This window comes from Gossypium arboreum, chromosome 8, assembly GCF_025698485.1.
Source record: "Gossypium arboreum isolate Shixiya-1 chromosome 8, ASM2569848v2, whole genome shotgun sequence".
Taxonomy (NCBI): Eukaryota; Viridiplantae; Streptophyta; class Magnoliopsida; order Malvales; family Malvaceae; genus Gossypium; species Gossypium arboreum.
In genome coordinates, this window is record NC_069077.1 from 105,857,535 (window position 1) to 105,882,749 (window position 25,215).

The 25,215-nt window shown below is 35.6% G+C and overlaps 1 non-coding gene across 1 annotated transcript; it reads right to left on the reverse strand.

Annotated features, from left to right (window-relative positions):
• Positions 1-7,184: 7,184 nt before the first annotated feature.
• LOC128279754 (small nucleolar RNA R71) lies at positions 7,185-7,291 on the reverse strand. The gene has a single exon (XR_008269950.1). It is a non-coding gene; the product is annotated as a small nucleolar RNA R71 (small nucleolar RNA).
• Between the last annotated feature and the right edge of the window lie 17,924 nt (positions 7,292-25,215).

Consider the following 25,215-nt stretch of genomic DNA (forward strand, 5'->3'; position numbering starts at 1 on the left):
ATGTCTGTGGCAGAGTATGAACGCAAATTTGTAAGACTCAGCAAGTATGCCCAGGAATGTGTGTCCACCGAGGCCATTATGTGCAGAAGGTTTGAGGATGGGCTAAATGAGGACATTAAAGTGCTTGTGGGAATTTTGGAGTTGAAGGAATTTGTAGTATTGGTTGACCGAGCTCTTAAAGCCGAAGAATTGAACAAAGAAAGAAGAGAAGCTACTATTGAGGTTCGATATGCCAGAAAAAGGCCGATAAGTAAGTCATTTCAATCTCAATCAAAGAGGTCCAAAGAGACAAACCCTCGAATGATAGTTTCAACTGGGGATTCACACAGAGATCGTGGTAGAGCATATTCGGGGTCTAAAGCTCAAGCTACTTCGGTGGCAAGTGTGGGTAATGTGCGACCTAGAAAGCCCGAGTGTCAGCAATGTGGCAGGCAACATTATGGTGAGTGTTGGGGAAACGAGCGAGCTTGTTTGAGGGCGCTCGTGAGCATTTTATTAGAGACTGCGAGAGAAAGTTAAAGAAGAAAGATTTGAGTACTAAATGAATACCACCGCTAGCGAGGTAGACCACCGAGAAATCTGGAGGTGGGACTAGTAGTAAACCGATTCAATGACGAGATCGAAGCTAGAGCACTGCTAGAGCTTATGCTATACGTGTTCGAGAGGATGCATCATCTCCGATGTCATTCTTGGTACATTTCTCTTTATGATACTATTGTTATTGCATTGATTGATCCGGGTCCACTCATTCCTGTATTTGCATGAATTTAGTATCTAATAAAAAGTTGTCTGTTGAGTTTATTGAGTTTACGATTAAAGTGTCGAACCCCTTAGGCCAATATGTGCTAGTTGACAAGGTTTGCAAGAATTGTCCATTAATGATTCAAGGTCACTTTTTCCGCTAATCGATGTTGTTACCATTTGATGAGTTTGACGTTATTTTGGGAATGGACTGGTTGACATTGTATGATGCCAAGGTAGATTGTAAACAAAAAACACTAGAGTTGAAATGTGAAAATGGAGAAATTATGTGGGTTGAAACAGATGAATCAAATAAATTGCCTATGGTAATTTCGTACATATCTGCACAGAAATACATGAGGAAAGGGTGTGAAGCTTATCTGGCTTATGTAATGAATACTGAGTTGCCTCAACTAAAGTTTGAATTAGTACCGATAGTTTGTGAGTTTCCAGATGTATTTCCAGAGGAATTGCATGGGTTGCCTCCGAACAGAGAGATAGAGTTTGCCATTGATTTGTTGCCGGGTACTGCACCGATCTCGATTGCTCCATATAGAATGGCTCCGACTGAATTAAAAGAATTGAAGGCTTAGTTGCAAGAGTTAACAGATAAGGGATTTGTGAGACCGAGTTTCTCTCCCTAGGGTGCTTCTGGATTGTTCGTAAAGAAGAAGGATGGTTCAATGAGACTTTGTATTGATTACCGTCAGCTTAATAAGGTGACTATAAAGAACAAGTACCCATTGCCGAGGATTGATGACTTATTCGATTAGTTAAAGGGAGCCACAGTGTTTTCAAATATCGATTTGAGGCCTGGTTACTGCCAGTTGAGAGTTAAGGAGTCGGGTGTGCCGAAAACTGCCTTTAGGACAAGGTATGGACATTATGAGTTTCTTGTGATGCCTTTCGGCTTAACAAATGCTCCAGCTATATTTATGAACTTGATGAACCAGATCTTTCGGCCATATTTGGATAAGTTTGTAGTAGTGTTTATAGATGACATTCTAATTTATTCTCGGGATGAGTCTGAACATGCCAAACACTTGAGAACCATATTGCAGATCTTGAGAGAAAAGAAATTGTTTGCTAAGTTTAGTAAAAGTGAGTTTTGGCTTCGTGAAGTCAGATTTTTGGGACATATAGTCTCAGGTGATGGTATTCGGGTGGATCCAAGCAAGATTTCCGCGATCGTTGATTGGAAACCGCCAAAGAATGTATCCGAGGTTAGAAGCTTTTTAGGCTTGGCTGGGTATTATAGACGTTTTGTTGAGGGATTTTTGATGATTGCCTCTCCTATGACTAAGTTGTTACAAAAGAATGTTAAGTTTGAATGGACTGAAAAATGTCAGCAGAGTTTTGAAACGTTGAAAGCACGATTGACTGAAGTACCAATTTTAGTAAAGCCCGAGCTAGGAAAGGAGTTCGTAATTTATAGTGACGCATCATTGACAGGCCTTGGATGTGTGTTGATGCAAGAGGGTAAAGTGGTAGCTTATGCTTCAAGACAGTTAAAACCGTATGAGAAGAACTATCCTACACATGATTTGGAATTGCCCGCTATTGTCTTTGCCTTGAAGATTTGGCGACATTATTTGTATGGTGAAAAATGCCGAATTTTTACTGATCACAAAAGTTTAAAGTATTTGATGAATCAAAAGGATTTGAATCTGCGACAACGGAGATGGCTTGAATTATTAAAGGATTATGAGCTAGTGATTGATTATCATCCGGGAAAAGCAAATGTAGTTGTTGATGCCTTGAGCAGGAAATTTCTTTTTACTTTGAGAGCCATGAATACGGGGTTAGCATTGTCTGATGATGGGTCAATCTTAGCAGAGATGAGGGCTAAACCGTTATTTCTCCAGCTGATTTGTGATGCATAAAAGAACGATAGTGAGTTGCGAACCAAGAGAACTCAATGCGAATCAAAGTTACGACTCGATTTTCGAGTTGGACCGACGGTATCGCTTGATGTTTCGAGACAGGATATGTGTACTGAAAAATGATGAATTGATTCAAAAAATATTACATGAGGTGCACAATGGCTGTTTATCAATTCACCCTAGTAGCACAAAAATGTATAATGATTTAAAGAAGTTGTATTGGTGGCCAGGTATGAAAAGGGACATTTCGAATTTGTAACCAAGTGTTTGATCTATCAACAAGTAAAAGTTGAACATCAAGTGCCTTCAGGACTACTTCAACCGGTAATGGTGCCTGAGTGGAAATGGGACAAGATTACCATGGATTTTGTAGCCGGTTTGCCTTTGACTCCTAAAAAGAAGGATGCTGTCTGGGTAGTGGTTGATAGATTAACAAAGTCAGCCCACTTTATACCAGTACGTACCAATTACTCACTTGATAAATTAGCTGAATTATATATTGCTGAAATTGTGAGGTTGGAGTACCTATGTCTATAATATCAAATAGAGATCCGAGATTTACCTTGAGATTTTGGAAAAAGTTACAAGAAACTTTGGGTACAAAATTGAACTTTAGTACTGCGTTTCATCCACAAATAGATGGTCAGTCAGAAAGAGTAATCCAGGTACTTGAGGATATGCTTAGATGCTGTGTCTTAGAATTTGGAGGTAGTTGGTAGAAATATCTATCTTTGATTGAATTTGCCTACAATATCAGTTATTAGTCAAGTATACAAATGGCACCGTACGAAGCCTTGTATGGTCGCAAGTGTCGGACTCCTTTATATTGGACCGAACTTAGTGAGAAACAGATTCACGGAGTTGATCTAGTTAAAGAAACTAAAGAGAAAATAAAAGTAATTCGGGATTGCTTGAAAGCTGCTTCAGATCGACAAAAGTCATATGCAGATTTAAAAAGAAAAGAGATTGAATTTCAGGTGGGTGATAATGTGTTCTTGAAGGTGTCACCATGGAAAAAGATTCTGAGATTTAGCCGAAAAGGCAAGTTGAGTCCACGTATTATTGGGCCGTACGAGATTACTGAGAGGATTGGACCAGTGGCATATCGGTTGGCCTTACCAGCAGAATTAGAAAGAATTCATAACGTGTTTCATGTATCAATGTTGCGACGTTATCGTTCTGATCCTTCACATGTGATTTCTTCAACAAAAATTGAGATTTGACCAGATATGACCTATGAGGAGGAACCAATAAAGATTTTGGCTCGGGAAATTAAACAGTTAAGAAATAAAAGTATAGCCTTAGTGAAAGTATTGTGGCATAGACATGGGATAGAAGAGGCTACGTGGGAACCTGAGGAAGCTATGAGGAAACAGTACCCGAACCTCTTTACTGGTAAGATTTTCGGGGACGAAAATCTCTAAAGGGGGCGAGAATTGTGACAACTCGAATTAGGGCCTAATCAGAATAGTGGTTTCGTGACCACAAATCCGAGATAGAAATAATTATTTTATAATTATTTTTGGGTTTATGATGATTTCATGATTTCGTGAAAATTTCGTGATGAAATTCTATGCATTGAGCGCTTAAGTTGAGATTAGGGACTAAACTGAATAAATTGTAAAACTCGTGTTTTAGAAGTTTTTAGTATGAAATTGCTTTAGGATATTAATTAGGAGGTCTTAAATAGCAATTTGACCCATTCCTAAGTTATGGACAAAAGTTGGACATGGAGGGAATTTTTGGAAAGTTTAGTAATAAGGGCATTTTGGTCATTTGTATATTAAATGAAATAAAATGGGAAAAATAACACAAAATTGGTCATCATCTTCACTAGTTGCTGCCGAAATTTTCTCTCCTCCATAGCTAGGGTTTCTTTAACTTTCAAGCTTCATAATCAAGAAAGGCGTGGAATCGACAAGAAAGTTTTGGACTAAATTGCAAAATTCTCATATTTTGCACCGAGGTAAGTTTGTATGTAAATAATACATTAATTTCATTTACATTCTTATATTTCAGCCTATTATATATATACTAGCTGATGTTGAAGTATAAATCGACTATTGGAAGAATGGAAATAAGTAATAGAGAGAGAGATCCCGATTGAACATTCGGAAAGATCGAATAAAATAGAGGGAGCATAGCTAGGTCACATGTATGGTGATGATTGCACATCATGTGTACAAGAAAGCTACGAGATACTATGTAGTAGCTAGGTCAAGAGGGCTAATACAAGATGCTCTTTTGAGCTATGGTGTGTCTGCAACTTATGCAAAACCACAACTAATGCGGGAAACTTGTATCCATCAATTTTCATTTATTCAAATGGGATTTGACACTTTTCTGGCATTATCGGATATGTGATCATTTCATATATTTATAAAATTTATACAATTCACATAAATACATTCAATACAAGCGTATAAATATACACAATTTAGTTACATGAACTTACCTTAACAATTGTTCGTATTCGTAAAATCTACTAATTTGACATTTTCCTCTTTTCCTCGTTCTAACTCCGAATTTGGTCTATCCAGATCTACACGAGTAAATTTAACATCAATTTAATACAATTCATACTCAATTCAGTCCAATTCACATTTTAGGCAAAATTATCGTTTTGCCCCTAAATTTTTAATTAATGACGATTTCGTCCCTAGGCTCAAAAAATGAAATTCATGCAATTTTATCCTTATTCCAAGCCTACCTAAATTTTACAAGTAACATTTACAGCCTATGTATTTCATTAAATTCAAAATTTTTTCATGACTTTTCTATTTTTACAATTTAGTCCCTAAATCATAATTTCATTAAAATTTTCTTTATAAAAGTTGTTTAGCTATCAATAACCTTTCATTTTCCACCATATATTTCAAAATTTCAGCATATTCATCCATGGAAAATTTTCTATACTTTGATAACTTTTCAAATTAATCCCCAAAATAACTATATTAGGTAATCCCGATCTCAAAAATATAAAAATTACTAAAAACGAGACTTGAGTTCTTACTTAATTTGGCCAAATAAGTTTTCTCTTTCTTCCATTCTCCATGGTTAGGGTTTCCATATTTATTTGGGAAATATGATAAAAATGATGATATTTTCTTTATTTTATTATTTACCATCTTTAGTTATCATCTTTCCAATTTTATCCTTTTCTTTAATTAATTTTCCATGAATGAATCATCATCCTTAAAAACTAAGCATTTTGAATGGTCTATTTACCATTTAAGGACCTCAAATTTTGAATTCCATAGCTATTTAATCCCTTTAGCTATTAGAACTCAACTTTTGCACTTTGTGCAATTTGGTCATTTATCAAATTAAACATATAATCGGTAAAATTTCTTTACGAAATTTTCATACGACATTATTATCATACTGTAGACCATAAAATAATATTAAAATAATTTTCTTTCGGAATCAGATTTGTGGTCCCGAAACCACTATTTTGATTTTACCGAAATCGTGCTGTTACATGGTTTAACTTATATGAGATTCCCAGTTAATGAAAGATCGAGTTTCCATGAAATATTTTCTGAACATTGTTAAACATGATGAAAATGAATTGAGTCAAGTATTGTAATTGTTCTGGCTTATTCATGTTATTGTTGTTGAACTTGTGAAATTGCTACAAAACCATCACCTTGCATTTCATTTCATCTAATTTTCATTTAGGTTAAATTGCATCTGGTTAATTAATTCAATTTTAACATCTATCATTTCAAAATTATTGTATTTTTCTTACCAACTTGTAAATTCATAATTTGCAATTATTTGATTAACAGATACAGTCCTTGTGGAGACGATAACTCTTTTACTTACTTATTACTTGATAATGACTGTGTATACTTGCACAAACCCATATGTTACAAGTTTTTGGTGCCGTTGCTGGGGACTGTTAATTTAATCCTTATTTGTGAAATAATTTCTTGCAATTTGATTTATTTATTTTTATTTTTAATTAATTAATTAATTATTCTTTATTTTTTGTGATTTCTTTTTAGGAGTTTAGGAGCATATATCAAATCACTGATCTACTTCCTGTAGACCTTGAAATCAAGCGGATATTTCGACAAAGAAGATGAGAAAGATTTTCCCAAAGGGAAGTTGCAAAGATGGAATGATTTTCAAGGGAATAGAGCCGCTAATATTCATAATCCAATCCTTATTGCTTATGATAGGGATCGAGCTATAAAGAAGTATGATGTGCCCCTTTTTAAAGAACTTAATCTGAGTAATAAAATGAGACCAGAGATCTAAGCACTGCAGTTTGAGTTGAAGCCTGTAATGCTCTAGATGCTTCAAACAATAGGCGAATTTAGTGGAATGCCCACAGAAGATCTACACCTTCACCTTTGGCTATCCATGGAGGTGAGCCATTCCTTTAAGATAGTCAGTGTAATTGAAGACGTACTGAGATTAAAGTTGTTTCCAAACTCATTGCGATATCAAGCACTAGCATGGCTTAATTTGTTACCACTACATTCAATTTGAACGTGGCAAGAATTAGCTGAACGCTTTCTGGTAAAGTATGTCCCACCTAGCAAAAATGCGAAGTTGCGGAATGAGATCACCATTTTTTAGCAGATGGATGATGAGTCCCTATAGAAGGCATGAGAAAGATTCAAGGAGTTACTTTGTAGATACTTTCACCATGGGATCCACATTGCATCTAGTTGGAGACATTTTATAATGGTCTCAACGTACAGATAAGGTTGGTGGTAGATGTTTCTGCAAATGGTGTTCTTTTATCGAAGTCTTAATGAGGCTTACGGGATCATTGAGAGAATAACCAATAACAACTACTAGTGGCCGAAAAATCGAGCATATTTAGGAAGACTAGTAGCCAGAGTGCATAAAGTAGATGCCCTTGCTTCACTTTCAGCTCATGTATTTTCTATATCTTCAATATTGAAACAGTTTACTACCAACGCTTTAAATCATGTTGCAGCTCAGCCACCGAGTCAATTTGATGTTGTTTCCTATGTATGTTGTGGGGAGATTCATTCTTTCAAGAATTGTCCATAAGTCTTGAGTCTGTTTATATACTAAAGGAGCAAGCAATAGAAATAGGAGTGCAATGCCCAATAGAAATAGAAATAGGATGTTCTAAATGAGCTTCACATCAATATACCATTGGTAGAAGCTTTAGAACAAATGCCTAATTATGTCAAGTTCATAAAGGATATTCTGTCTAAGAAGAAAATGCTTAGTGAGTTTGAGATTGTAGCACTAACAAAGAAGAAAATGCTTAGTGAGTTCGAGATTGTAGCACTAACAAAGGAGTGCAATGCGTCCTTACAGAACAAAATACCTTTGAAAATGAAGGACCCTAGAAGGTTTACTATATCCTGTAATATTGGAGAATCTTACTGTGGTAAAGCTTTATGTGATCTTGGAGCGAGAATCAATTTGATGGAAAAATCTAGTTTCAAAATGTTAGGAATAGGTGAAGTAAGATCCACGGCTTTGACACTCCAATTGACGGATTGATCTTTGGCAAATTGATACGATCTACCTCAGGGATGAGTTGAGTCATATGTGAAATGCCCGATCATCTATGAGGAAGTATCGTTCGGTTTGGATAAGATGAAATGTAAGTATGGAAAGAAAGGAACTTAAAAGCAAGTACGAACCAATACTAGAGAGTATTGACCCAATTGCTTATAGGCTTTTAAGGTGATCGGATGAAAGAAGGTAAACCTCGACCCACTACTTAGTAAATAGGAACCTTGGTATAGTTTCAAATGCCATACAATGAATAGTGATAAGTTCAGGATAGATAAAAAACAGGTTGACGCCACTAGGCTTCCTAGATAAGCCAACATGTCTTTAGTGAAATTAGGGAGAAAAGAATCTCACCAAATAGTTTCATTAACAAAGAAATAATAATCAAAGTTTAGCCACCTTTACAAATGAAATTAAACAACTATTTATAGCCTAGTTTGGAGTAGCCGAATGGACAACTACTTAAACTTAAAAGCTAGTTAAATTTGGCTAGAACATTTTAGATTAAGCTAGAACTAAACTATTAAAATGCTAAGTCCAAATTCAGCTTCTTGACGCCAAAAGACATGCTTCTTAAAGAAGAAATGTGGCTAAATGAATTTGGATGTCTTGGAAGCTTTAAGGAACTTGTCTAGGTTCGACATTAGGCTTGAATAGACCTTGTGATGTGTTGTTTATGTTCGGCTGCTTGGAACAACAATGGACAACTTCTTAATTGAAGGTAAGTAACTTGGATGAATGTGGCTGCAAGTTAGCTCAATGGACAAGTCTAGATTCGGCCTTAGTGGTGTTTGGCTAAAAAGACACCTTTAGAAAACTAATGGACCAGCCACAATTCATGCATTTCATCCATACATGAACCCTCCGATTCCTTGAACCAAGCCATGCATCACTTCATTAATACTCCTTGTATATTTGGCTGCACCTTGGTATTAAATATACTACTATCTCTTGGCCAAAAGGTTGCTTAAGAATCACCAATAGCTAGCCCACTGTGTATAAATTCATTCAAGCATGAACTCTTAATCCATGTACCTAGCCGTGCATGAATCTCATTAAATGTGCTCAATACATTCGACTGAACCTACAAGAAACATGAACACATTAAATGCCAATGTATATTTGGCTGAACATGTTAACAGCATGAACTAGACATCATAAATATCATGCTAAGCTAAACTAAACACATTAATTAAAGACTAGCTAGTAGCATTAAGTTCGGCTAGCTCAAACTAAGTGAAACATTTAATGAACTTATTTGAGCTAGGATTTTCATTAATGAGCTGTAGCAAACTAATTAGTATAAAACTAAAACTTAGTTTAATTTATTGAAATAAAGAACGAGCTGAAAGTAAGCTCGGTTGAGCTAAAACGAGCTGAAACGAGCTGAAATGAGTTGAAACGAGCTGAATTGAGCTGGATGGGCTTGAGGAGCTAGAAATGAGCTAAGATCAGCTTGCCAACAATGCACGGGTTCTTTGGATAGTTGCTTCAAGCTGATTCTATGAGCATTGGCCCTTGTTTCGAGCTAAGGTTTTGCATTAGAAGCTAAAACAGCTTCTAGGAAACGTTTATATTGCAATTGGCTTATTAGAAATTCAAGTAGCTTAAGGAGCTCATTGCCAGAGCTTAATGAGCTCCAAGGCATGCTCGTATCATCCCTCCTCTTGAGGGCGACTTGTCCTCAAGTCGAGACTTTTGTCCATTTGAAAATGTACCTTCTTGCATAGCTTTCCTCGTTCAAATGGGATAAAGGATTGCACACTGTAACACCCTATACCCGTAACCCACGTCGGGTCAGAGTACGAGGCATTACCTAACTTTATCTCATGCATACAAACAGTCTCAAGTCACCGAGACTTGGTCCAAATTAAAACCTTTTCAATTTCTACTTTAAACTTATTACTATGGGCCTATGAGCCCCAAATCGACCGTTAAAAACTATTCAAAACCATTCAGGGTCCTTAAACCAACCTTAAGAAATTTGCCTTAAAATAGAGCACACATCCCTGTGGAAGGGTAACACGCCCGTGTGACCATTTCGACATGGTCATGTTGGTGGTCCGTGTGGTTCACACGACCTAAACGCCTTGGGACACACCCGTGTCCCACACCCGTGTGGAATTAAATTCTAATTCACACCTATAGGGGTTTTCAGACGGCCAGATACATGCCCGTGTCAATGTCCCGTGTCCCTCACACGACCAAGACACACTCGTGTCTTAACCCAAGTGCAAAAACCTGGGTATTCTATTTCTGATGTCAGCATTCCTAAATTGTCACACAGCCAAGGCATACGCCTGTGTACTAGGTCGTGTCCTTCACACGGTTGAGACACATGGCCGTGTCTCTACTCGTGTGTTTATTATCATGCATACTGACTTGAAATTTTTACGTGCAGGGGTCACACGGCCGGACCATACGCCCAAAGGGCTAACCGTGTGTCACACACGGCCTAGACACATGCCTGTGTGTCTACCCGTGTGGGTAATATAAGGCTATTTACCAAACCTCATTGCCACCCTTGCATACCTATTTTCACGCAAATACCAGCCAATACCAAAACAAGCATAATTTCAAAAATCAAAGCAGCCACAATAGACATTCATTCAACCATGTAGATGCAACTTTTATAAACTCAATATAAATATTAGCTATCGTTCATGGCTTAATACTAAGTGTCGAATCTATCCCAAGCCAACACATTTGGCCAAATCTCTAAGACTCAAAATAATAAGTTCTAATCCTATACATGCCATATTCGAAAATATAAATCCAACTATATCGAATGTTTCGGCTGATAGTGTGGTCGATATCTCTGACTTCCGGTGATCCTTGAGCTAGTTAGGCGGCACTGAAAGAAATGGAAAGGAAAGGGAGTAAGCATAAAGCTTAGTAAGTTGCATATAAATAAATATACAACAATAAGTCTACAATTTACCAACAACTTATGATACCAAAGTGGGAATAAGCATGACGTACTCTTTACTTCATACAAATCACATAGCATATACAATGAGTTCACATCTTATACATATGTATCACTTGGGTACCTGTAATACTTACAATATGGTTATACTTTTCTTATTAACTTAAATTTATAACTCTCGCCGTTGAACCATTCGGAACACTACCAGATATTCCATAGGCCTCAATCATGGGTAAAGTGTCGATGCCATGTCCCAGACATGGTCTTACACTGGCTATCATCTTCGAGGCTGATGCCATGTCCCGGACATGGTCTTACACTAGCTCTCAGATAACCGTGCCGATGCCATGTCCCAGACATGGTCTTACACTGACACATCTCGTAGCCGATGCATGTCCCAAACATGTCTTATACTAGCTTACGTCTCGAGGCTAATGCATGTCCAAGACATGTCTTACACTAGCACTCGTCTCAATGCCGATGCCATGTCCCAGACATGGTCTTACACTGGCTCTCATAATGTGGCCGATGCATGTCTTTGACATGTCTTACACTAGCTCACACAAATGACTCACAAGTGATACGGCATGAATATCCTGTTTACTTTCTAAGGTCCCAACAGGAATTCTACTATCTCAATGATCATTACACATTCTCAATCTCGAAATCAAGCAATTCATGCCATATCCATTCAATGAAAATTTAAATTCGGATAGTAGCAATGTAGTTATATTATTTACATACAACTTACCTTGGATTTCAAAATGTAGCGACTATACGGTTTCGTCGATTTGCTTGGATTTCCCTCGGGCTTGGTTCGGATTTGACAATTCTTGATCTATATTATCAAAATACACTCATTTAGTCACTAATTACAATTAGGCAATTGAAAATTCACATTTTTGGTAAAATGACTTTGGCAAAATGACCATTTTACCCTTATACCCGAGAATCGATTTTTATCGAGTTTCTTTACCTCTTAAGCTTAGGTAAACTCTTTTTACTCTTATAGCAACCTAAACTTCCAACTATTTCACACACTTATCACTTATTTTGCAACTTATGGAAAATAGTCCTTTTAGGTGTTTTCATGCTAACACCTTTCACAAAAGTTGTTTATAAGACAACCAAGACTCATTTTCTCCCATAAAAACTCAGAAAACAACATAAATTCTTTCATGGAAAAACCCTAAACTCTTGATAATTTTGCAAGATAGCACCCTCATTTGAAAACTCATGCTTCAAGGGTTTCAAAAGTACAAAAATATTTTAGAAAAGCCATTAGGATCACTTACTTGTGAGTGCTTCAAGTTGCTGAAAATTTTTGAAGCTTAAAACCCAAAAATGGCTGAAATTTTCAGCTAAGAAGAAATGGCAGATAGGGTGATATCATTTCCTTTTTCTATTTTCTATTTTAGTCAAAATTGGTCACCTAATCCCACCAAAAATTGAAATTTTTGACCACACATGTCTCCTATGGCCAGCCACCCTATTTCTAGGGGTCTAATTGCCCTTTAAAAGCCCCTAATTTAGATTCTCTAGCTATTTAACACCTTTCGCTATCAATTTAGGACTTTTACACTTTATGCGATTTAGTCCTTTTTTACAATCGGGCTCACAAACGTCAAAATTAACTCACCAAAATTTTCATGTACTAATATAAACATGCTATGACTCCAAAATAATAATAAAATAATTTCTTTAACTTTGGATTTGTGGTCTCGAGACCACTATTCTGACTAGGCCCTAAATCGGGCTGTTACACACACAAACCTTATTCGGCAATGACAAACAAAAAGTATTCAAATAGCATATATAAAATTTATTCCAAAGGTTATATGGAAAAAATCTTATTCGATCATAACATGGATACTTCGCAATGTCACACAAGTTTGATATGCCATCAATATGAAAAATTAAAGAGAAAGGGGCCAAAGATTGATTAGTCACGCAATCTTGCAAACGAATATTCATTCCTCGTTTCAACCATAACATTCCAAATGGATCAAAACAAAGGACATATTCACTTAGCTTTTTGATTTGAACAACCTCACCTTGCCATATTCAATTGAATGGATTTACTTTAGCAGGGTAAATAGCATGGCCGCTTTCCACAAAAATATTATCAACATCATGGTTAATCAAAGGTGAGCTTCCAATTTCAGCATAAAATAAATGACTTTCAAAGTTTGGATCATGAATAGAATTTCTTCTAAAATTCAAATGAAATGAAGGTCTTTCCATATCTTTAACAAGGTCATCATCAACAACACCGATTTATTCATCTTTCAAACAAAACAAAGATATTATTGACTTACCTTGATTACCTTGAAAGTTACATGTTGAAAGTTTGATTTTACCTCGTTTGCTCAAAATAACCCTTCGCTCCTCAGCAAGGTAATGTAATCGATATTTCAGACTCAAATAAACCTAAAAAGGTGAAAAATCAATGAAGTAACTCGCGCTCTTCAAAATGTAATTTCCATAAAGATGGAAGATGTCAATACCATCAGGAAGGATATATTTAAAAGGACATGCTAAGATGTTATTCACAAGTGGATAGCATAAACTGATTCCGGGATTAAAAACAAAATTTCTAGATTCAAAAACTAGATTTTGATTTTGTAAACTAAGCACAAGATTTATTTTCAGAAATGAAGATAAAATTCATAATGGATGAAAAGGTTTAACAAATTTATTTACAATGAGATTACGGTACTTACCTTTTATTGATAACAACTCAAAGTGGCTTACTCTCGACTTAAAGAATCGATTTTGGTCACTTAGCCCGATATACAGCAAGAGTTTCACCTTCTCAAATAAATCACGAAAATAGAACAAAAAATGTTTAGGCAGACAAATATGCAGAAACTCATACTTCAAGAATCTCAATCGGACAGGCAGATCGACACATGGAAATTTTGCACAAAAATTCAAAGATTTCTCTTGAAGGGAAAAATCAAACGATTATTCATTGTATGCAAAAACCTTTGAACACATATGTTGAACAAATAAATTGTAAACATGCGACTTTTCAAAAGTTCAAATCCAGCACAGACCAATCGAATAGGCATGTTTAAGAAAAAAGGTTTAGCACATATGTTCAAAGAGTTTAAGTATTCAAACACATCAAAATTTGTATGTGCAAAACTTTTACCACTCATATCCACGATTCGCATAGCTAAAACCAAATCAACAAAAGGGTTAAACATGTCATGAGACAAACTTTTTGTGGCTCTTCTTGAAACAAGGATATTAACATCAAGAGTTGAGCAATAACTAACCAAATCAAAATTTGGAGACCTTTTAGAAATTTCCCTATCAAAACCTTTATTAGCAGTTTTTAAATCAAATGATAATGACTCGATAATCATAGAGTCCTTACCTTGTTTACCTTTAGACACAAGTGGGTAGTTGTCATTCTTGTTCTTACCTTTCTTGTACAACTGAAATCGCCACTCGTTGGGAAGGTATTAAAGCTGGAATTGGTCACACGGATTTTCAAAAACCTGGGAAGAGATATCATAAGAAAAACTAATAGGTGGGTTAGTGGAAACAATCCTCGCTTGCTGACTAACATCTTTTGCACTCGAATCATTTTCTTTGGAGACACTCGTTTCTTTTACCTCAATTTCTTTTTCCAGTCTTTTCTTTTGATCAAACTCTTTTTCTTTTTCATTCTCTTTTTCAAGCTCTTTTTCAATCTTATTTTGTTTCCTCTCTTCCTCTTTTTCTTTCATTTCTTTGTTTCTTTTCTAGATTTCATTCAAGATCCTCTCATTTTCTCTCATAATCCTTTCTTGCCTCTATTTTCTTTTGATCTTTTTTTGCTTTTTGTCTTTTTCTTTTCTCAGTTTCTTTTTACAGGGGGACGCAAAAGATTTAGGAGAATAATAATTTTGTTCAAAAAAAGAAAAATTATTTACATATGGTTCACGAACAATCCTTCATGAAGATCTCTCCGTGGATGTTTTCTTTGGAGTTCTTGAAGAGGTGTATCTTTCATCTCGTATGTCTTCTCGGAAGGATTCAAAATCAAAATCGACTTCTCTTCGTCTTGAATTTCTTGATAAAAAGGAATCTCGGTCGAAATCTCTTCTTAAATTCTTCAATGAGTAGGAGTCATAGTATAGGTCTCTTTGTCTCGAAGTTGTTGGGGAATAGGAATCATAATAGGAATCATAATAGGAATCTTTTCTCGAGTAGTCATCGAATGTATATCTCCGTGATGTTCTCGGTTCTACTCTCTAACTAGATGACACTCGTTCACTTTGGTCTCTTTTCTCCACACTATCTTGTCTTTAATGTAGTTTGTCAAACTTAGTATTCACTATTCTTCGCATTTCTTGCACCAAATATTGGAATTCCGATTTGGAAAATTCTTTACGAGACATAATTTATTACTGAAAGAAAAGATTGTTAAATAAGAACAGAAATAAATTCCTCACAACAAAAACCTCATGATTTCACTTGGAAAGAAAAAAAGTTTGATTACGCTATTGCTCGTATTCGTAATTTTGGCTTTTACCTCCAATTGATTGTGCTCACACTTTCGTGCCTTTTACCTCTCAAACTTTTCTCTCACAACTTCGTATTCGGACTTGCCAAGGCCTTATCGTAGGCTTAGGGGTCAGTTGCAAATGGTTTAACAAGGAATAAAGATGAGGGGGTTAAGGGTTGGCTGAAAGAAAATTGGAATGGTTTTGGGTATGGCGATGGGGTAGGAAGTGAATGGTAGAAAATCAAACGTACTTGGTCGGGAATACAAAAATATCAACAAAGATCATAAACTTTCACACTTTTTTTTATTATTCTCCTTTTTTTTTTCAATTTCAAGAATGCTAAATACAATGCTTTTGATACAAAATAAATTTTTTTATAATTTTTTTCACTTTACGAACCTATTCCAGATGATGGTGGAAATGTCGATACTTCCCGTTTTGCAAGCTCTGATACTAGATGATACGATCTGCCTCAGGGATGAGTCGAGTCGTATGTGAAATTCTTGATCGTCTACGAGGAAGTATCATTCAGTTTGGATAAGATGAAATGTAAGTATGGAAAGAAAGGAACTCAAAAGAAAGCATGAACCAATACTAGAGAGTATTGACCCAATTGCTTAAAGGCTTTTAAGGTGATCGGATGAAAGAAGGTAAGCCTCGACCCACTATTTAGTAAAGTAGAAACCTTGATATAGTTTCGAATGGCACATTATGAATAGTGATAAGTTCGGGATAGATGAAAAATAGGTTGACGCCACTAGGCTTCCTACATAAGCCAAAAAGTCTTCAACAAAATTAGAGAGAAAAGAATGTCACCAAATAGTTTCATTAACAAATAAACAATAATCAAAGTTCAACCATCTTTACAAATAAAAGTAAACAACTATTTATAGCCTAGTTTGGAGTAGTCGAATAGACAACTACTTAAATTCAGCTAGAACATTCTAGATTAAGCTAGAACTAAACTATTAAAATGCTAAGTCCAAATTTAGCTTCTTGAAGCCAAAAGACATGATTCTTAAAGAAAAAATGTGGCTGAACGAATTTGGATGTCTTGGAAGCTTTAAGGAACTTGTCTAGGTTTGACATTGGGCTTGAATAGACCTTGTCATGTGTTGTCTAACTTCAGCTGCTTGGAACAACAATGGACAGCTTCTTAATTGAAGGTAAGTAACTTGGATGAATGTGGCTGCAAGTTAGCTCAATGGACAAGTTTAGATTCAGCCTTAGTGGTGTTTGGCTGAAAAGACACCTTTAGAAAACTAATGGGCCAGTCACAATTCATGCATTTTATCCATACATGAACCCTCCGATTCCTTGAACCAAGCCATGCATGCACTTCATTAATACTTCTTGTACATTCGGCTGCACCTTGGAATTAAATATGCTGCTATCTCTTGGCCAAAAGGTTGCTTAGGAATCACCAATAGTCAGCCCACCATGCATAAATTTGTTCAAGCATGAACTCTTATAATCCATGTACCTAGTCGTTCATGAATCTCATTAAATGTGCTCAATACATTCGACTGAACCTACAAGAAACATGAACACATTAAATCACAATATATATTTGGCTGAACATGTTAAGAGCATGAACTAGACATCATAAATATCATGCTAAGCTAAACTAAACACATTAATTAAAGACTAGCTAGTAGCATTCAGTTAGGCTAGCTCAAACTAAGTGAAACATTTAATGAACTTATTTGAGCTAGGATTTTCGTTAATAAGTTGTAGCAAACTAATCAGTATAAAACTAAAACTTAGTTTAATTTATTGAAATAAAGAACGAGCTAAAAGTAAGCTCGGTTGAGCTAAAAGTAAGCTTGATTTAGCTCAAACGAGCTGAAACGAGCTCAAATGAGCTGAATTCAGCTAGACAGAGCTCGAGAAGCTAGAAATGAGCTAGGATCAGCTTGCCAACAATGCAGGGTTCTTTGGATAGTTGTTTCGAGCTGATTCTGTGAGCATTGCCCTTATTTCGAACCAAGGTTTTACATTAGAAGCTAAAATAGCTTCTAGGAAATGTTTATATTGCAATCGGCTTATTATAACTTCAAGTAGCTTGAGGAGCTTATTGTTAAAGCTTAATGAGCTCCTGGGCGTGCTCGTATCAGAAATAGATCAAAATGTCATCAATGAATACAACCACAAATAAATCTAGATACTGTCTGAAAATTCTATTCATTAAATCCATGAATACAGCAGGTACATTAGTAAGTCTGAAAGGAATAACCAGAAACTCATAAAATCCGTACCTTGTTCAGAAATCAGTCTTTGGCACATCAGTGTCTTAACTCGCAACTAATAGTAACCTAACCTCAAATCTATCTTTGAAAATACTTTAGCCCTTTTCAGTTGATCGAACAGGTCGTCAATCCATGGCAAAGAATATTTATTCTTTATAGTCACCTTATTGAGCTATCTATAATCGATACACATTCTCATAGTTCTGTCTTTCTTTTTCACAAATAAAATTGGTGCACCACAAGGAGAGAAACTCGATCGCGCGGAACCTCTATCTGTCAACTCTTGCAACTGAACTTTTAATTCTTTTAATTCAATAGGTTCCAATCTATATGGAGCTATCGATATCGGAGTGATTCTCGGCATTAACTCAATACCAATTTCTACTTCTCGTATAGGTGGCAAACTCAGTAATTCTTTAGGTGACATATCCAGATACTTACCCACAACTGGTACTGATTCAATTTTCTTTTCAGTTACTTTAGAATCAAGCACATAAATAAAGTAAGCTTTACAACTCTTTCTCACATATTTCTGAGCTAACATCGAAGATATCACTGCCAGTAAACCATTTAGATCATTAGACTCAATCCGATTAATCTCATCATTCAATAGTCTTTCATTTGCAGTTTACAACAGCATTGTGCAAAATCAACCAATCCATACTCAGAATTATATCGAACTCGTCGAATGATAACAACATCAAATCAACCGGAAGACATGAATCTTGAACCATCAACGGAAAATTCTTACACATTTTATCAACCAGAATATACCAGCCTAAAGGGTTCGATATTCTAATCACAAACTCAGCAGACTCTACAGATAAAGTCTTACTAGATATTAAGGTCCCAAATACATAAGAATGAATAAAACTAGAATCAATCAACACAATTACACTAGTATCATAGAGAGTGAATATACCAGTAAGAACATCTAGGGTTGAAGCCTCTTCGCGAGCGTGAATAGCATAAGCTCTGATAGGTGCACGAGCCTTAGATCGAACTATTGTATCTTTAGTTCCTCACTGAATGCTACTCACATTTCCCTCATTTCTAGGAGATCTATTCTTGGCTGAAGTGTTACTCGATCTCAGATTTTGCACAATCTCTTGCTCAACCTACTCAGGACAATCTTGGATAAAGTGATCTAAGGATCCACATTTGAAACAAGCTTGATTATTCAATCTACAAATACCCGAATGTCTTTTACCACAAGGTTTGCACTCAGGTCAATCAGATCTGACATTTTCAACATTAACGATCGAAGTAATGGGAGCTCTGAAGCTCAAATGTGATCTAGCACAATCTCTACTCGAGTGTCCCATGTTAGCCTTTGAACAACTATAATCATTTCGGATTTTCTTTGATGTAGACTGAAATGATTTACCCGATGATCTCTCACAGAAATTTCTAGCTTCAAAATCAGCTTCTCTTTTCTTTTCTTTTCGTATGGCTTGGGTATTTACAGAAACTTGAGGGGGTGGAGGTTGTTGAGTAGCCGGATTCGTTTGAACGCACTCTGTAGACCACTCATTCATTAATTGGAAGAAGGCTTGCTTAGCCTCTCATTCTATACTATTTGAAATCGACCTAGAAGGCACTGCCCCCTGAGCAGGACTGGGAAAATTATCTTCTACGTCATCCATTACGCTCGATCGGGATCCATTTCTATAAGAAAACACATTTTTAACTGTCAAGAATCATTACACTATCACAGTTTATAATTATGGCATGTATAGCTAGACTTACACATGCTATGTTAGTCCTAGAACTGACTAAATTGTAGCTTCGATACCAATCAAATGTAACACCCTAACCCGTATCCATCGCGGGACTAAGGTTAAGAGATATTACCAGACATAATAACACATTTAACAATCAAGCAAAACATAGATCATATTCATATATATATAATTACTAATTAAATAATAAACATAAAGCATAATGCATAAATTATTCATATCTTAAAGTTCAGGTCGATTTCATATCAAACATACATCATATTCTCAAGTCAATAAACATATCTCAAGGTTTTATATCATACACTTTATAAATACATAATTCAGCCTATATATTTATCTCTATAATGGTATTCGAATACCCACATAACATAAATAAAAATTTTCCATTTCATAGAAAGAAATTTAATAAATATATTTTTGAATGCAAATTAAGAGTTTAACCATCACTAAGTAAACCTTTATGCAATTGCTATAATATTAAATATTTCATTTTAATACCCTTACACATGTAATTATTGAAACTAATCAAACCAATGCATATATATATATATGCAGACTAATCATATATGCGACATTAACAATCGATGATTAGTTCAAATGTACATATGTTTCATTATACAATTTGTATTTTTTTCAAAGTGCTATTCACCAACTTAAACATACTTGCTGAAATATATTCATTCCCAAAACACCTATTTATCAAATACTAAGGTTATATAAATCTTAATAATTATTTTCCAACATCACTGTACCTATATAGCCAATCAAATATTCCTAAAACATGCATCTACTTTGCTATTCATCACATCATCTAATCAGCCATTATATTAAACTATATTATAATATTCACACGGCATTTTAGACATACATTTATATTTATAATACATAACAAGCACTATATTAGGATCAAATATTCTTTTTAAACTCATCACAAATCTATGCACATATGAACATATCAATTTGGGTCATACTCGAACAATCACACTAAATCATATCATGTCTTTTTCATATACTATGAAACATGTCTAAACATCACTTGTACAACCTACAAAATCATTTATAATCCAAACCTAAATAATTAATTCAATTTCATACACATATAACATAAACTTTTCATATACTTAATCATGCCAACTCTCATGACTTTATCATTAGCAAATATGCCAACCACCTCACATACATATATATATTAAGACCAAAACTTGCTTATACTTAAACATCATACCTAGCCATATCTATCAACCATATTAACCTCACTTAAGTTAAATTTTATAATCAAACACCTCACAAAATATACCACAAATTATACATCTAAAATGAGCTACTTTCATGGCCGATTATGATTCATAACTAAACATTTCATTTTCAATCATATAACCAGCACCACAAACATATCACCAAAACACAAATTACATATCATAAAATATGCATGTAACACCCCAAACCCGGCCTAGACGTTACGACCGAATCTGGCGTGTCACATTGAAGCGTTATTAGAGAAGTCATGTTTTATCTAAAATCTTTCTTAGTGTTTAAAGAATATTTTCATTTTAAATTAAAGTGAATGGAAGCTGCGCACCAGGTAGGATTCAAGAAAAGAGGAGGTGAGTTAATTAGACTGCTTAAGCACCTAGCTTTTCCATGATCCAATCCTAGACATGCACACATCCATTGCCACACTTTAAGCTTATTACTTGTCCACGAATAACAAATTAAGTTTAAGTCTATTTAAAATATTTATTTCCTTTGAAAACATTTACATTGCGGAAGCTTTGCTCGGTTATTGTGATATTTTGAAAATAAGTAACTTTTATAAAACGCGGCCTAGAGCTAACCAATTGTAAGGAATCAATTTAAGTGATGTGAATCTCAAGTTGAAAACGAATTAAGTAATTTAAAAACCCAAAATAAAAATAATAGAGCGGCCTTATTACAACTTTAACCTAGATAGAAATAATCAAAAATAAATGCAAAATTTAAAAGGAAGCTAATTGAAAGTTATTTAAAAATCAGAAATTTAATCTTCGTGGCCACTCTGAATCCCGCCTAGCTCCAAGTCCACCAACTAGGGCTCACCTGCAAGGATGGAAGAGAAAGGGGGTGAGTTTGGAAAACTCAGTGTGTATGGAAAACCTATCCACAGCCCAAGTCAGCTCAAGCCCATTGGGCCTAAGCCCTATTCAGATATCAATGACTCTTGGTCAAGCCCTTTTCGAATCGATGAATCGGGCCTTAGCCCTTTTTCAGATAACAAGATGGCCCATAGGCCCATTCCGAAACGTAACGACATATTCGTGTATGCAAGCCCAACCCAACCTATAACCAACCGCTACACTCCACTCGTACCACCCTACACTCCATGTGGGAATAGCTCAACCCACCCAAACCTACACTCCACATTAAAGCACTCACCTTTCAGATATCGATAAGTTGAGGCAAAGCCTCCAAGATCGTGGACAAGCCACTTTGAGACTTCCTCCATCAATAACCCAGTCCCATGCATCGATAATAATAACATGGCATGCAATAAATAGTATGTGATCAAACATGCATTCAGGTCAACCTTAACCCTAAGGGTATATTAGTAATTTTGCTCCTAGGGGTAAATCTGTAAATTTTCCACCTATAAAGGTATTTCAATAATTATATCAGTTTTAAGAGTTCTCACGAATGTTACTGTCCTTACTAGCCCATTTGTCATCGCAATAATTTATTTGTCTCAATTTCACAATTTTAGCCATTGGGCCCTAAAACCTTTAATGGGCCCTACAGTGTCCACTAGCAATTTAAGCCCATTTAATTCAAGTTTTATGACCAGTTTACCGGTTTAAGCAGTTTCGATTCCACAGTCTAACAGAACATACTTATTACCTTTTTTTTATTATTTTACCCGCATGGGCCCGCAAGCCCATTGGGCCCAGTTTTAGCCTATCGAGGCCCAATTACCGAAGTGCACGAAATTTCACACACTACTAACTTACCACTTTGCGATTTCAGATCTAATGATTTCTAAATGTCTTGTGAGCACTCGCACACTCACAAGCCCACGGAATGCCGAATTTTCAGCATTTTGGCTTTTGCCGATTTGAACTATGAGAGGGTGTTCGATACACACCTGATTTAGAACGGTACGTTGGCGAGATCCTCACACGAATTGCCTACAATTGGATTACTAACACGTCAATCTAAATATCAAAAATGAACTACGTATTTAACCCCAGAGTTCTTTACCTTTTGCCGAAATATGGGTTAGATCTGATGAGCCAACCCAATTAGTCTTCAAGCCCTTTTCTATACGTCCCCTTGTCCATGCTAATGCTTACACACCAAACAGACAGAGGCACAAAACCCTTAGTCCAAAACGCTAGCCACCCATAAGGGTTTCGGCTTTTCTTAACTCCCGAAATAAAGAAATAGTTTCGAAAACTTACCACCGGTTCCTTCAGCCAACAATTCCACTTTAGTTCTTATTCGATTTTGATGTAGATCTAACCTTCAAACCGTAGCAGAAGTCAGTCCTTTTCTGATCTAAAGGTTCGGCTATGCCCCTAAACTATGGGGTTTTTGGCTTTTTGAAATAGTAAAGAAGATGAGATATGAGAGTTTTGTAGTGGCTTTGTCGACAGAACTTTAGGGTTTAGAAGAAGAAAGAATCGACAACAAGATGGGGAAGAATCAGGGGGTTTGACTAGGAGAAATCGACACAAAAGAAATATAGGCTTACGGGATTTCAGCTTTTGTGTATAAAGCTTAGGATCAAATGATTAGAAAGTAGAGATAAGTAAAATAGTAGAAGGATTCGACTATGGGGGAAAAGAAGAAGAGAAAGTAGATGAAGAGAAAAGAAAAGAAAAAAAAGAAGGGAAAGAAGAAGAAGAAAGGAAGTAGATGAAGAGGGGAGAAAAGAAAAGAAAATAGAAGAAGAAGAAAAACTGAATCCTAAAGGCCAAAATATACGGCACTTATTAGCTATGGCCGAGTGAGTGTATTTCGGCATATGAGTTCTTCTTAAATTCCAATTCCCCGAATTGTTCCTTGATTTTTGGCCACATTCAATGTTTGAATTCCACTCAAACTCTTGACCGATCAGCCCACTGTTTGCACCACCTCAGCATGCTACCAAGAGTCCTGATCAGACCCCAACTCCTTCCCCACGCATGCGGCAAAAATTCCAACCTTGCGTGAGCAAGATGAAGCTCGAACCCCAGACCTCCATCCACCTTGCGCCCTTTCACCTTTGCTCAAGCTACTGGCCACTGCACCACGTTTTCTCCTTTACTAATATATGGTTACAATTAATTATAAACCTTACCTACTGAAGCTTTGGTCTGCTTAAAAATAAAAAAGGGAATTTTGCCTTCCACGCAACTCGAACCTATGCCCTTGTGGAACTTTTAGCACCCTACTGCCACTGCGCCATAAGCATTCTTATAGCATAACACAGTCGCAACTATTCTTAAACCTTACTTTAGTGCGACCTGGCTTCTAAAATAAAAACAAGCCTTTGCACGCGCCAACCCTCAAACCTAGGCACTATACCACCCTCCCAGCACCTCTGCCACTGGACCGAGCTTCCCTTTGTGTTACCTTTTAACCCCAACTATATATAAGGCTTCCCTGCGTAGTTCCCTGATATAAAGAAAAAATAAAACACTTTTGCACATGCTAGGAGTCGAACCCCAGCTCTCTTTCCCACTACCTAGCATGCTAACCATTGGGCCAGGTACGCTTCTTCATGCCCAGTCTTGCCTAATTTATTTTATAAGCCTTATGCCCAGATTCCCTCTATGAGGCAAAAATTAAAACAATTTTTTTCCTAGAGTTTAAACACCAAAACACCAATACTTTTATAAATATATATATATATATTTTCCTATCTAATAATAATAATTATAATAATAATTTTATAAATATATCTAATAATAAAAATTTCAAATATCAATAATACAATAAATAATAATAATAATTTTCATAACAATTTTTCAAACATACATACAATAATATTTTTCTAATAATAATAATTTTATCTCATAATACTAATTAAAATTTCATAAAAATTTAAAATATCCGTAATAATAAATACAAGAAAAATTTCTAGTAGTAATTTAATTCAAAAATTTTTTCTTAAACGATAATATTTAAAACTTCTTAATTATTCAGGTTTTCTTCTATCCGAATCCCAAACTCAAAACCCAACTCTTTTAGGCCCCAAATTCAAGGTGTTACAATGCATTCCAAAATAAACTCCAACCATATCAAATATAACCAAAATTCGATCAAACCTTAAAATCGAATCTAATAAAATAAACAAGGCATTTTCGCATGGATTAATATATACACAACTTCAAACTTAGCCAAATATAATCTAGCCTATACATGCCATAGATTTAAGTTCAAACTTATAAAATACCAAAAACAGTCGATAGTGTGATGGACTTTGCTGATGATCCCCAAGCTCATAACTGATCTCCAAAATCTATAAAACAGAGGCAAATATAAACACACAGAGTAAGCTATCATAGCTTAGTAAGTCATAAGCAAATAAACAACTTAATGACATAATCAACTCATTTAAACCAAACCAAACTATTCTATCATAGTCACATTTAATCTCAAGCTTACAATTTCATGTATAACATATACATTCACATAGAA